The sequence below is a fragment of the Bufo gargarizans genome, chromosome 2 (genome assembly GCF_014858855.1).
Source record: "Bufo gargarizans isolate SCDJY-AF-19 chromosome 2, ASM1485885v1, whole genome shotgun sequence".
Classification (NCBI taxonomy): Eukaryota; Metazoa; Chordata; class Amphibia; order Anura; family Bufonidae; genus Bufo; species Bufo gargarizans.
In genome coordinates this window covers 427,208,538-427,222,862 of record NC_058081.1, presented here as the reverse complement: position 1 = coordinate 427,222,862, position 14,325 = coordinate 427,208,538, and the positions used below count along the sequence as shown (strand labels likewise).

The 14,325-nt window shown below is 42.5% G+C and overlaps 1 protein-coding gene across 1 annotated transcript in view; it reads left to right on the top strand.

Annotated features, from left to right (window-relative positions):
- Positions 1-6,021, top strand: part of SLC4A9 (solute carrier family 4 member 9) — a 194,841-nt gene extending 188,820 nt beyond the window's left edge. The window contains exon 22 of the mRNA XM_044280915.1: positions 6,005-6,021. The gene's annotated coding sequence lies outside the window, so the exon portion shown is untranslated. The remainder of the gene's footprint in view (positions 1-6,004) is intronic.
- The last annotated feature ends 8,304 nt before the right edge of the window (positions 6,022-14,325 follow it).

Sequence of the window (14,325 nt, the reverse complement as noted above, 5' to 3'; positions counted from 1 at the left end):
ACATTATATGCGTAGGCCTGCAGGTGAGCTGACCCTGTAAAACATTATATGCGAAGGCCTGCTGGTCGGCTGACCCTCTAAAAAATTATATGCGAGGGCCTGCTGGTGAGCTGACCCTGTAAAACATTGTAGGTGAGAACCTGCTGGTTAGCTGACCCTGTAAAACATTATATGCGAAGGCCTGCTGGTGAGCTGACCCTCTAAAAAATTATATGCGAGGGCCTGCTCCTGAGCTGACCCTGTAAAACATTGTAGGTGAGGCCCTGCTGGTGAGCTGACCTTGTAAAACATACTGTCACGGTGGGGAGTGGGGGAAACCCCCACCGTACAATGTAAAAGGGGCAACCAGGCTGCTAAGAAAAGGAAGCTGGTCACTTCCTATAGCATCCCTAAATCTGGCCCTGTTCTCCTAACTGTATGAGCCGACCCATAAGGTAGGAGGGCCCATACACTGGAACCTCAGAACCCTGAAATCCCTGAATATCCCTAAGGTTAGGAGACAGGGACAAAAGACAACCAGGTTCATCTAAGACAGTGATGAACCAGAGTCTCCACAGGCCTAGCTGCAGGGAAAAATGGACGACTGAATACAGCAACAGAGTCGGCAGGTAAGAACACCAGAAACACACTTACCTGCCGCAGCCACCACGACTGGAACCCGTGCATAAGTACAGGTGCCCACACACCAACTAGGACACCGTACAAACAACACCACACACCGGAATCCAGCACACCAGAATCCTGATACTGCTTGGGCCTCAAACAGCAAGGTGCACGGCAGCCCCAGGCGGCACTGCATCCAGACTTATGGTTCACCCCTCCGGGAAACCAGCCCCCTTCCAGAGGTATCAACATACCGGGTGACGAATAGCATACATGCAGGGACCAACACCAACAACAGCCCAGACATGTAACAACCAACAAAACGCTACACACACCCAGAACATAAACCCACACCACACATACAAAAAGTGAGGGTAAAGGTACATGAAGGGTGCAATCTGTCCCTGGCCGAATGCACTTGTCAATGTGTCCGTGGTTAAGTGGACCTTCCCAGTAACTACATTGGTCAGGGCACGTGTGATGTTACGGGACTCATGTTGGTGTAAGGTGGGCACGGCACACCTTGAAAAATAGTGGCGGCTAGGTACTGCGGAACGGATGGCCGCAGACATGAGGCCGTGGAAGGCCTCAGTGTCCACAAGCCTAAATGGCAACATTTCCAGAGCCAGTAATTTGGAAAGCTGCACATTTAGTGCTATGGCCTGTGGGTGGGTGGCTGGATATTTGAGCTTGCGTTCAATTGCCTGGGGTAAGGACATTTGTACGCTGCGCTGGGACACGAAAGTGGATGTGGTCGCTGATGGTGCTTGCGAAGGACCAGGTGCAGGGTGGGAGGCATTCGGGCCTCAGGGGATTGGCCAGCACGTAACACAGGGGAAGAGGAGGCAGTGGTGTGACCCGCAGACACAGAATGTGGACCCAGACGTTTGGCCCACCTATTACAGTGCTTTGTTGCCATGTGGCGGATCATGCTGGTGGTGGTGAGGTTGCTAGTGTTGCAAATTACAATTCTTTTGTCATCCGCCCTTTCCTCAAAAAAGCACCAGACTGCTGAACAAGATTGGTGTCCTGTGCCTCCCTGCAAACTGGGACATGAAGCTAGGTATCATGGATGATTGTTTTTCTTGTGCTGTGGCAGCAGGCACAGTTTCACCACTGCCACGTCCCTTACTGCTCGCCTTCTTCATATTAAATGTTATACTGTATAATTGAAAGTCTGTCACACGTACAGTAGTGTAGGATTTGGGAGTGTATGCGCAAACAAATATAAAAAGTTATTTGGGATGTGGAAACATCACACCGGAGATATCCCGCAGATAATATCAATGTTGTCACCAGCGGCTAATGAAGAATTACATGGAATGTCACAGGTATTTGGGATGAGGAAATGTTATAGAGGAGAGGTACCTCCGGTAATGTCACTGTACGCAGCGTCTACGCAAAAAAGTACACTGTATGTCACAGATACATTTTAGAAGCGCACACGTTACACTGCAGATGTGGTGCTGGTAATATCACTGTCCGCAGCAGACAGCATCTACGGAAAAAGTACATTGTATGTCACATATATTTTTGGGATGCGCACACTTTACACAGGAGATGTGGTGCAGCTAATGTCACTTTCCACAGCAGACACCGTCTACGGAAAAAGTACACTGGATGTCAGATATTTTTTTGATGCGCACACTTTACACTGGAGATGTGGCGCAGCTAATGTCACTGTCATAAGCGGACACCGTCTATGGAAAAAGTACACTGGATGTCAGATATTTTTGGGATGAGCACACTTTACACTGGAGATGTGGCACAGCTAATGTCGCTGTCTGTAGCAGCCTAACTGTTGTACGCTATTTAGCGCAGGATGCGCTATAAATAGATATTGCTGCCACACACAATATTCCTAAATTGAAATTCTGAAATTTCATCTGCATTTGCCAATAACTCTTGCGGAACACCTAAAGGGTTAACGACATTTGTAAAATCCGTTTTGAATACCTTGAGGGGTGTAGTTTCTTGTTTCTTAGATGGGGTCACTTTTATGGAGTTTCTACTCTAGGGGTTCACCAGGGGGCTTCAAATGGGACATGGTGTAAAAAAAAATAGTTCCGCAAAACCTGCCTTCCAAAAACCGTATGGCATCCTTTCCTTCTGCGCCCTGCTGTGTGCCCGTACAGCGGTTTACAACAACATATGGGGTGTTTCTGTAAACTACAGAATCAGGGCCATAAATATTGAGTTTGGTTTGGCTGTTAACCCTTGCTTTGTAACTGGAAAAATTTTTATTAAAATGGAAAATCTGCCAAAAAAGCTAAATTTTGAAATTGTATCTCTATTTTCCATTAATTCTTGTGGAACACCTAAAGGGATAACGACGTTAGCAAAATCAGTACCGTTTGTAAAATCAGTTTTGAATACCTTGAGGGGTGTAGTTTCTTAGATGGGGTCACTTTTATGGAGTTTCTACTCTAGGGGTACATCAGGGGGCTTCAAATGGGACATGGTGTAAAAAAAAACAGTCCAGCAAAACCTGCCTTCCAAAAACCGTATGGCATTCCTTTCCTTCTGCGCTTTGCCGTGTGCCCGTACAGCGTTTTACGACCACATATGGGGTGTTTCTGTAAACTAAAGAATCAGGGCCATAAATATTGAGTTTGGTTTGGCTGTTAACCCCTGCTTTGTAAATGGAAAAAAAATATTAAAATGGAAAATCTGCCAAAAATGAAATTTTTAATTGTATCTCTATTTTCCATTAATTCTTGTGGAACACCTAAAGGGTTAACAAAGTTTGTAAAAATCAGTTTTTAATACCTTGAGGGGTGTAGTTTATAGAATGGGGTCATTTTTGGGTTTCTATCATGTAAGCCTCGCAAAGTGACTTCAGACCTGAACTGGTCCCTAAAAATTGGGTTTTTGAAAATTTCTGAAAAATGTAATGATTTGCTTCTAAACTTCTAAGCCTTGTAACATCCCCAAAAAATAAAATATCATTCCCAAAATGATCCAAACATTAAGTAGACATATGGGGAATGTAAAGTAATAACTATTTTTGGAGGTATTACTATGTATTATAGAAGTAGAGAAAATGAAACTTGGAAATTCTCAATTTTTTTATTTTTTGGGGTAAATTTGTCATTTTTTTACTATCCTTCTACACTCTAATATATGGCTGCCTTGTGTCTGTAATTGTTGTTTGTCAGGATCAGTGTCGGACTGGGGTACCTAGGGACCACCAGAAAAAATTATTTTGGGGGCCTACCGTATGGATACATTCAAATATAATAAATAATCTAACAAGTTTTTTTTTTTATATGAACATAAGCTGGTTGAGGTGCTGTACATTGAATATATGTATGTAGTGTACTAAATCTAATGTGTTATGTGCCACTTGTGCAGGGGGTGGAAGACTAGGGGTCCACCTTGCTCAGGGGCCCATCGGGGGATTCCCCTGTACCCCTGTGGGGCAGTGCAAGCCTGGTCAGGATACATGACAAGCTGAGCTGAAAAGGGTCTGTACTTTACACATGGCACAGAGCCTGAATGACCTGCCGATATCCAGCCCCCTGAGCCAATCAAGGTGGATGGGGGCAACCCTCCCTTCCTAGGGCCATGTGATTCTTAGTCTTTATTCTCCCAGCTCTATTTCCTTTGCATTTTAACTGTGATTTTTTGTGTGTGATATTTTGGAATTACAGTATGTGGTGGTTTGAATAGATATTTGAGCTGGTTAGACTATGGTGAAATAAAAAAAACTTTTGTGGAATGTTGGACTGTATGAACACTAAGGGGCTTTTATAATGGGAGTGTGAAGGGTTAAATGGGTAATTGCTATTTAGAAGAGTGAGATGGGTCATGTCTTGGAATGAGTGATCTTGTGTTTTTAAGTTCGGCATACAAGGTTCGGGTTAGTTAAGAATTCCGTTATGGTCCGTGGTAGCGGAATCCATAATGTAATTCTTAGATAACCCAAACCTTGTACACTGAACTTCGCTCATCCCTAGTCATGTCTGGTATACCAGAGATCAGCAACCTCTGTCAGTCCAGTTGTTCTGAAACTACAACTCCCAGCATGTTTCATTCACTTGCATGGGAGATCGGAGAACAGTGATTGTGCATACTGGGAGTCATAGTTTCACACCACAGCTGGAGTGCTGGAAGTTGCTTCTAAAGTGGAGCAGTCAGACTGAAGTGTCTATCCCATGTGCTGGGTTTGATTGCAACTCTTAAAAAGTGGCCCTTTTATTCATCTAATACATTGTTTGCGTGGTGAGGTGCAAGTTTCTTATAGTAAAGTGTAAACTCCTTACAACATTCAAAAAAACATCTCCTTGTAGACTTGCTTCTGAGATCTGCTAGAAAAATTCACCAAAAACGCTCCATTAATGTACTAACTGGACCTACCCTTTATAGCACTTGCTGGCCATTTGACTATTATTATTATTATTTCTGTAAATTGTAGAATGGTAACGGGACACAAGTAATGAAAAAGTTGTGTATTTGTTTGCATTCATAACTAGACAAAGGAGTATTACATAGACTAAGGGATCAGGTGCACTGGGCTTTTGAGCAGTAGAAATAGGCATCCTGAGTAGAGGCTGTGACTCTAGCATGTAAAAGAGCTGTATCCATCATCTACTGAGTAGTGAATACAGATTTTACCCAGCAATAGCCAGTGAGAGCGGCTGTGGAGCTTTTATTCAGGACCTGTTTTTATCAGAAAAGGAGCTTGAATTGGCTAATTAATGTACAATACATTGAAAAAAATCATATAATCACCTGTACTACATGTTTATAATAAAACGTTAAATGAAAGTTGGACTTTAGATCTAAGTTTAAAAAAAATGTTGCTCATGAGAAGAAAAGTTCAATATCTCATCGTTTCTACTGTAATAAATTTGATGGCAATTAAAGGGGTTGTGCAAGATAATGAAAAATCTCTGACAAAGCCCTACATTGCTTAAAATAAAGAAAATATGATCTACTTCTTTCCTTTTCCATCCTCTGTGTTCTGGTACTCCTGCTACTGTTTGTAATGTTACAAACCGCAGTGGTGACTTGCCAGGATATGTCATGTGACTGGCTGCAGTGGTCATGAGCTGTATCATGGAAAATCACCATGCACATCACAGATCATGTGATGCACATAGTGACGTGAAAACCAATCAATGACCTCAGCTGTTGACCCCTGAGGACAGTGATTGGCTGCTGTGTTTAAATTCCATATCCCGGCACATCACCCCTGGCTAAGCTTCAAGACAAACTGCAGCACTGGAGAAATGGGTGAATATATCATGGTTTTCTGTGATTATCCCATTTAAGTTTTTTTTACTTTGCACATGTAGGTAAAATGTTAAAGTACTGACCGCGTGTTTTTTATTATATGAATTATTTACATAATATACAGAATCATGTTTTCACTCTCCTTTTCCTCTTTTTTTTTTAGTGGAAGAAAGAAAGTTGCTTTATATGTTACATCTGAATTTAATATTTTTATGAAAATAAAGTAAAACGTTTTGATGCTTTTTTAAATAATTTTATTAATTTATTTTACAAAAATGACATTTTGTATTTTTTGGCTTTATGATCATATTGTTATTATTTTATGTAAAATTCTTTTTTCCAATAAAAAACAAAAAAACAATAGCACAACTCAGATTGTATATTTTTTTTGTATTTATTATTTATGAACTAATTTTACAAGTTTCAGCAACATTACTGTAAACCAATTAAGGATGAACGAATTTATTTGAGTGTCTCACCAAATTTTTTTTTAATTATTCCCGGATAATTTATCACAAATCAAAGTGGCACCAATTGCTATGAAAATTTATATATAACATCCTCAAGTCTCCCCAGACTTTCTTTATGAAAAGATATTATCTCTTTTTGGTAATTTCTTGCAAATTTTTTCTAAACTCTTAAAGAAGAACTCCCGCAAAAATTCTCTGACCTGCTAGAAAGGTACATGATGTAATCTGTAGTGAATATAATCTTCTTACCAGTGCCTATATTCGTGCGCTATCCCCTCCCTTCTGCTTCTCAGCTGTGTCATGTGACCAGCAATCAGACTTTCCAAATAACACAGTATCTTATGTGTGGACAGGAAGTCAGTTTCTCTATATATTTCTATGGGAGTCTCAAAGTCAGTCTCATAGGAATGAATAGAGAAGTAACTGACTTCCTGTTGTGTGTTAGTTGGAGATCAGAGAGTTAGTCACATGAAATAGCTAAACATTAGAAAGGAGGGGATAACTTACAAATAACACAGTGACAAAATCACAAAAGTCACTGATGAGAAGATCTCATTCACTACAGAATATATCATGTACCTTTCTAGCAGGTCAGAGAATATTTTTTCAGCCTGTCATTGCTCAGAACATATGCCGCACACTGCATCAAATTGGTCTGCATGACTGTTGTCCCAGAAGGAAGCCTCTTCTAAAGATGATGCACAAGAAAGCCCGTAAACAGTTTGCTGAAGACAAGCTGACTAAGGACATGGATTACTGCAACCGTGTCCTGTGGTCTGATGACATCAAGATAAACTTACTTGGTTCAGATGGTGTCAAGCATGTGTGGTGGCATCCAGGTGAGGAGTACGAAGATAAGTGTGTCTTGCCCATGGTGGTGGGAGTGTCATGGTTTAGGGCTGCATGAGTGCTGCCAGTTGTGGGGAGCTTCAGTTCATTGAGGGAACCATACATGCCTACATGTACTGTGACATACTGAAGCAGAGCATGATTCCCTCCAGTCAGAAACTGGGCTGCAGGGTAGTATACCAACATGATAATGACCCCAAACACACCTCCAAGATGACCACTGCCTTGCTAAAGAAACTGAGGGTAAAGGTGCTGGACTGGCCAAGCAGGTCTCCAGACCTAAACCCTATTAAGCATATGTGGGGCATCCTCAAACAGAAGGTGGAGGAGTGCAAGGTCTCTAACATCCACCAGCTTTATGATGTCGGCATGGAGGAGTGGAAGGGGATTCCAGTGGCAACCTGTGAAGCTCAAGTAAACCCATGCCCAAGAGAGTTAAGGCAGTTCTGGAAAATAATGGTGGCCACACAAAATATTGACACTTTGGGCACAATTTGGCCATTTTCACTTAGGGTTGTACTCACTTGTGTTGCCAGCGGTTTAGGCATCTTTCACTCGGGCGTGTCCGGATTAGGTCCAGATGCGTCCCGGTGCATTGCGGCAAACCCGCACGAGTAGGAATGCAATTGCAGTCAGTTTGTATATAAGGTAGGATTTCTGTGAGATTGCACATCACATGCAATGACTGACTAACCATAAGTAGTGACTGCTCGGAACTACTCTATTTTTCTGTGGTTTTACAAGTGGAGTTTGGGGATTACTCTTTATAGTTTTCGCTGCATTTCACATATACTGGATTGGATATCCTACTTTTTTATTTCTATTTACGACCACCCTGCAATCCATCAGTGGTGCTCGTGTTTGCACACTGTAGGAAAAAGCGTTGGCCTTTCTGGTGGTCGGGACAGTGGGAGCTCACATAGGCTAGTGCTTTTCATATAGTGTGCAAGCATGATCTCTGTCATAACCATGGAAACGAGCAGTGCATAATGTGATGGATAAATGAATCAAGCCACCAAAGGAGGCAATATGGACAATCACAATAATTAGTAAGTGGCTTGTAGTAACTTCCTGTACATGATCATGCTATTTGCTGGAATGAGACAAAAGTAAGTTTGCTTTAGGCTGCAGTAGGGGGTTCACTTATTGTAATGTGCAAAAGGTGTTCACTTATTTTAGGGTATAAAGTTGGCTTCTGTTATTTTATTTATTTATTTTATGTACTTATATACCGCTACGATAAGCTGCAGTGCTTTACAGACATTAGCATCTTGCTGTCCCCACTGGGACTCACAATCTAAGTATTTTAGAGTACAATTTTTAATTTATCATCTAGCTAGGCTACTTTAGGGTGCCAGTTACTCTACAGTGCAATAAGGGGTTCACTCACTTTAGAGTGCAGTAAAAGGTTTACTTACTTTAGTGTGCAATGGGGTTCACTTCCTTACAAGTGCAAAGTTGGCTCACTTAATTTAGATTGCAATAGAGGTTCATTTACTTTGTGGTCAATAGAAGGTTCATTTATTTATTATGAGGCATCCACTTTACAGTACAATAACAGGTTCACTTACTTTAGGGTGTAGTAAGGGATTCACTTACTTTAGGGTGCAATAACGGGTGCACTTACTTTAAGTTGTAATAAGGGTTCACTTAGTTTAGGGTGCAATAAAGGATTCAGCTACTTTAGGATGCATTAGCAGTCCACATACTTTAGGTTGCAAAGGGGAGTGCAATACGGTGTTCATTTACTTTAGGGTGCAATTAGGAGCTAGGGTGCAATGGGGGTTCCTTTACTTTAGGGTTCACTCACATAAGGGTGAAATAGAGGGTTCACTTACATAAGGGTGCAAAGTGGGTTTACTTCTTGAGTTTTTTCTGGTCTTGTGATTTTGGCAGCAAATACTCATTTGATGCTGACCAGTGAGAAAATAGAAGAAAAAAAAAAATGTTGGGTGAGAAATAAACACAGAAATTACATTGTGAAGTTGGAGTGTTGCGGTTTTATTTCTTCTATTTTGGTACTTTGGGGACCCACGGTCAGGATCTGACACCACTGGCACCGCCACTGAATGGACTGAGTGAGAACATCTCAACAAGTAGTTGCTGTCCTTCTTTTTTCTTTGACCAGTGAGAAAAGTCAGATATCAAAGTCAATCATCATTTGAATTTCTCTCTTAGCTATAGTTTAAAAATACATTTTTTTTAAGGTTTCTATTGGTCTTAAACCTAAAAGCTACTGTCTATAAGGCAGAAGCTTTACCATTGAGTTATAAACTGTAAGAATTTTGGGATTTTATTCAGTTATGCATAATTTTAAACCTAACACTGACCAGTGCGGTAAGCCAGACATCAAAGTCAAACATAATTTGAATTTGTCTTTTTACTTAAAAAAAATATATTTTTAAAGGTTTATTACATAGTTAATATGGTTGAAAAAAGACATAAGTCCATCAAGTTCAACCAAGGGATAGGTGGGGACTCGAATCCCAGAAGGAAGTGAGACATTTTCATAAGCATTAATGTCATTTATTTTTAAGAATTCATCTAAACCCTTTCAGGACCCTGGGATTTTCAATTTTTGTGTTTTCATCTATCACTCCCCGCCTTCCCATGGTCCTAACTTTTAGGGTTGAACTTTAGGGTTCTTTGTACCCGGACCTGAACTCGAACATTTTCGTAAAAGTTCAGGTTCGAGTTTGGTGTTTGGCGATTTAATGGCACTTTTTGAAAGGCTGGAGGGCAGCCAATCAACAAGCGTTTAACTTGTGTGCCCTTAGAAGCAATCACAGTCATGCCTACTAGTGGCATGGCTGTGATTGGCCAAGTGCAGCATGTCAACAAGCCTCTATATAAGCTGGAGTCATGTAGCGCCACACGTCACTCAGCTCTTACTAGTGTAGGGATAGGATGCTACTGCTGTGAGGGAGAGAATAGGAAAGAATCTGATATCTGTTAACTCTGCAATCTACAGCAATTTTTTTTTGGTGGGTGCAATGCAACATTTTTGTACACTGCCCTGAGCCCAGTGAAACAGGAAAAAAAGTTTTATCCGTCTGTTAGTTAGGTGGGCGTCGGCGGCCATTTTGTGCGAGTTCAGTGCACCAGCACAGTATACACTGCTGCCCATAATTATTCATACCCCTGGCAAATTTTGACTTAACGTTACTTTTATTCAACCAGCAAGTAATTTTTGGATGGGAAATGACATAGGTGTCTCCCAAAATATAATAAGACGATGTACAAGAGGCATTATTGTGGGGAAAAAACATTTCTCAGCTTTTATTTACATTTGAGCAAAAAGTGTCCAGTACAAAATTATTCATCCCCTTCTCAATAATCAATAGAAAAGCCTTTATTGGCTATTACAGCAAACAAACACTTCCTATAATTGCAGACCAGCTTTTTGTCTCCACAGGTATTTTTGCCCATTCATCTTTAGCAATGAGCTCCAAATCTTTCAGGTTGGAGGGTCTTCTTGCCATCACCCTGATCTTTAGCTCCCTCAACAGATTCTCAATTGGATTCAAGTCTGGACTCTGGCTGGGCCACTCCAAAACATTATTGTTGTTGTCTGCTAACCATTTCTTCACCACTTTTGCTGTGTGTTTTGGGTCATTGTCATGCTGAAATGTCCACTGGTGCCCAAGGCCAAGTTTCTCTGCAGACTGCCTGATGTTGTCGTTGAGAATCCTCATGTATTGCTCTTTTTTCATGGTGCCGTTTACCGCGATTAGGTTCCCTGGTCCATTGGCTGAAAAACACCCCCAAAGCATTAAGTTCCCACCACCATATTTGACAGTGGGGATGTTGTTCTTTGGGTTGAAAGCTTCTCCTTTTTTACACCAAATGAAGGAAACATCATTGTGATCAAACAATTCAATTTTTGTTTCCTCTGACCATAACACAGAAGACCAGAAGTCTTCTTATTTGTCCAGATGAGCTTTTGCAAAGGCCAAGCGAGCTTTTGTGTGCCTTATCTGGAGAAGTGGCGCCCTCCTTGGTCTGCATTGCGCAGTGTCAGTTGGATTGTCTGCCTTGAGACATTGCCACCAGCAGAGCCCAGATTCACCAGGATGGCCTTGGTGGTGATCCTTGGATTCTTTTTCACCTCTCTAACTATCCTCCTGGCCAGCACAGGTGTCACTTTTGGCTTCCGACCACGTCCTCTGAGAGTTTTCACAGTGCAGAACATCTTGTATTTTTTGCTCAAATGTAAATAAAAGCTGAGAAATGTTTTTTTTTTCCACAATAATGCCTCTTGTACATCGTCTTATTATCTTTTGGGAGACACCTATGTCATTTCCCGTAAAAAAATTACTTGCTGGTTGCATAAAAGTAACTAAGTCAAAATTTGCCGGGGGTATGAATAATTATAGGCAGCACTGTATGTGACAAGGACAATAAATTAATCCTGTTCTTTTAGTTCAGTGGGCAACATGTACCCATTTTTTAAGTGCACCTGCACTGCATATGTGCCAGGGGAAAGGAAAATAATATAGGTAATCTGTCTGTGAGTTCAGGGACCCAGGGGGTGACATATTCAATTTTTTTTCTGCAAAGTACCCCCGTACTGCATATGTGAGTGTAATCAGTTCAGTAAATCCATCTGTTAGATTCTGGGGGGACAAATTCATATTTTTTTTGCTAAAAAGTACATTTGCACACTGCACTGCATTTGTGATAGTGAAAGAAAATCAGTTAAATTTATCTGTTTCACTGTGGGTAAAAAAAATCATATTTTTTGGCCAGAAAGTACCTTTGCGGCCTGCACTGCCAATCTGTTAGTGAAATATAATCAGTGAATACAACTGGGACATTGTGGGTAAAAAAAAAAAACACTTTTTTTCCCCCATAAAGTAACTTTGTGGCCTGCACTGCAAATCTGATAGTGAAATATAATCAGTGAACTTGGACATTGTGGGTGAAAAAAACACTTTTTTGGCCATAAAGTACCTTTGCGGCCTGCGCTGCATATCTGACAGCCAGGCAAATAAATACAGTAAAGCCATCTGTAGGATTGTGGGGTGACATTTCCATGGTTATCAGGCCAGTCATTCACAAGTGGCTCGGAGGGTTGGTTCCTGCACCAACATAGACCAGGTACACAATTGTCCAGCCAGGGCACATGTGCAATGCATCATTTTTACACCCCGGACACAGAAAGATAATTTATCTGTCTGTTTATTCTGTGGCTGACCTTCCTACAGCAATTTTTGGTGGGCGCAATGCAACATCTTAAATACATATTAATAATTTAATACTTAATCCGTCTGTTAGTTAGGTGGGCGACAAACCAATTTTTGTGTGAAGTACACCTGCACCTGCATATGTGCCAGGGATAATAGTATAGTTAATGCGTCTGTGAGTTCAGGGGTTGACATATTTGCATTGTTGGCTGTTTTATACAGGGCCGGCGTCAGAACCCGGCAAACCCGGGCAAGTGCCGGGGCCCACTGTAAGTTAGGGGGCCCACTCGTCTCCGCGGCGGCCCCTTTAAAATGTTTGCCAGAAATATTTGCGCAGCGCAGCGCCTGCTCGCCGTCCGAGCCATAATTATTCATGTTGCGCAGCGCAGCGCCAGCCCCCTCTCTCACGTGATCCTCTTCTCTTCTGACTCCGAGTCCAGGCACCGCACGCCGCACAGATCAACGAATCCAGCGATGATCCTCATTTGAGTCTGACTCACTGTAAGCCCGCCCCCAGCCAGCAGCAGGCCTGATAGCCGAGCCCAGAGGAAACCTGGCTCCCAGCCCAGAGGAAACCTGGAGGAGCTGAATGCTGCTGCTGGACTCGTTTTAAATTTAGAATTAAGGTGAACTAGTAACAGTCACATACCAAGACCAGTTCATGAATTTTTGCCAATAAACTGTATAATTGATTTCATGTGTTCTGGTATTTTCTTATAGGAGTTTATATTGTGTTTTAGGCCGAATGCACACGTCCGCGTTCCACGGCTGTGAGCGGTCCGTGGTATCCCGGCCTGGCATCCTGCTGAGAGCAGGAGCGCACGGCGTCGTTGGTTTCTGCTATGACGCAGTGCGCTTCATGCCGCCGCTGCACTACAGTAATACACTCGTATAGATCATACGAGTGTATTACTATAGTGCAGCGGCGGCATGAAGCGCACGGCGTCATAGCAGAAACCAATGACGCCGTGCGCTCCTGCTCTCAGCAGGATGCCAGGCCGGGATACCACGGACCGCTCACAGCCGTGGAACGCGGACGTGTGCATTCGGCCTAAAACACAATATAAACTCCTATAAGAAAATACCAGAACACATGAAATCAATTATACAGTTTATTGGCAAAACTTCATAAGAGGAAATTTTCCTCTTATGAATTTTTGACAATAAAGTGTATTATTGATTATCATTTTCTTATAGGAGTTTGTTTTAAGCCTCATTCACACGGCCGTTGTGTGCCCATGGCTGTATTGCGGCCCGCATACGGCAGGTCCGCAACGCAATACACGGGCACCGGCCCATGTGCACTCCGCATCACAGATGCGGACCCATTCACTTGAATGGGTCCGCAATCACAGAGATGCAGAACGAACGCATGGATTGGAACCCCATGGAAGCACTATGGAGTGCTTCCGTGGTATTTCTGGCCATGCCTCCGCACCCCAATAAAATAGAACTTATTCAATTTTTTTGCGGGGGGCGGACGGTTAACGGACCCATTCAAGTTGAATGGGTCCGGATTCGTCCCGGCCACTGCATGGACGTTGCCCGTGCATTGGGGACCGCAACGGATGCACAACGGCCGTGTGCATGAGGCCTAAGGGCTCTTTCATACGAGCGGATGCCGTGCGGGTAATCCGCTGCGTGAAAGAGTGCCAAGCCCCGTCCAGGACAGCAGAGACACGGAGCAGTAACATGATTGATAATGCTCTTTGCCTCTCTCTGACATTTTTACTACAAAATGACAGTGAGATACAGTTGTCACTGTGATTTTGTAGTAACATTATCACAGAGAGGCAAAGAGCATTATCAATCATGTTACTGCTCCGTGTCTCTGCTGTCCTGGACGGGGCTTGGCACTCTTTCACGCAGCGGATTACCCGCACGGCATCCGCTCGTATGAAAGAGCCCTTATGCCCCTTGCAGACTAGCGTTCCTCCCGCAGCAAGTCCACATCGCAGCACCCGGTCCAACCTCCCAGC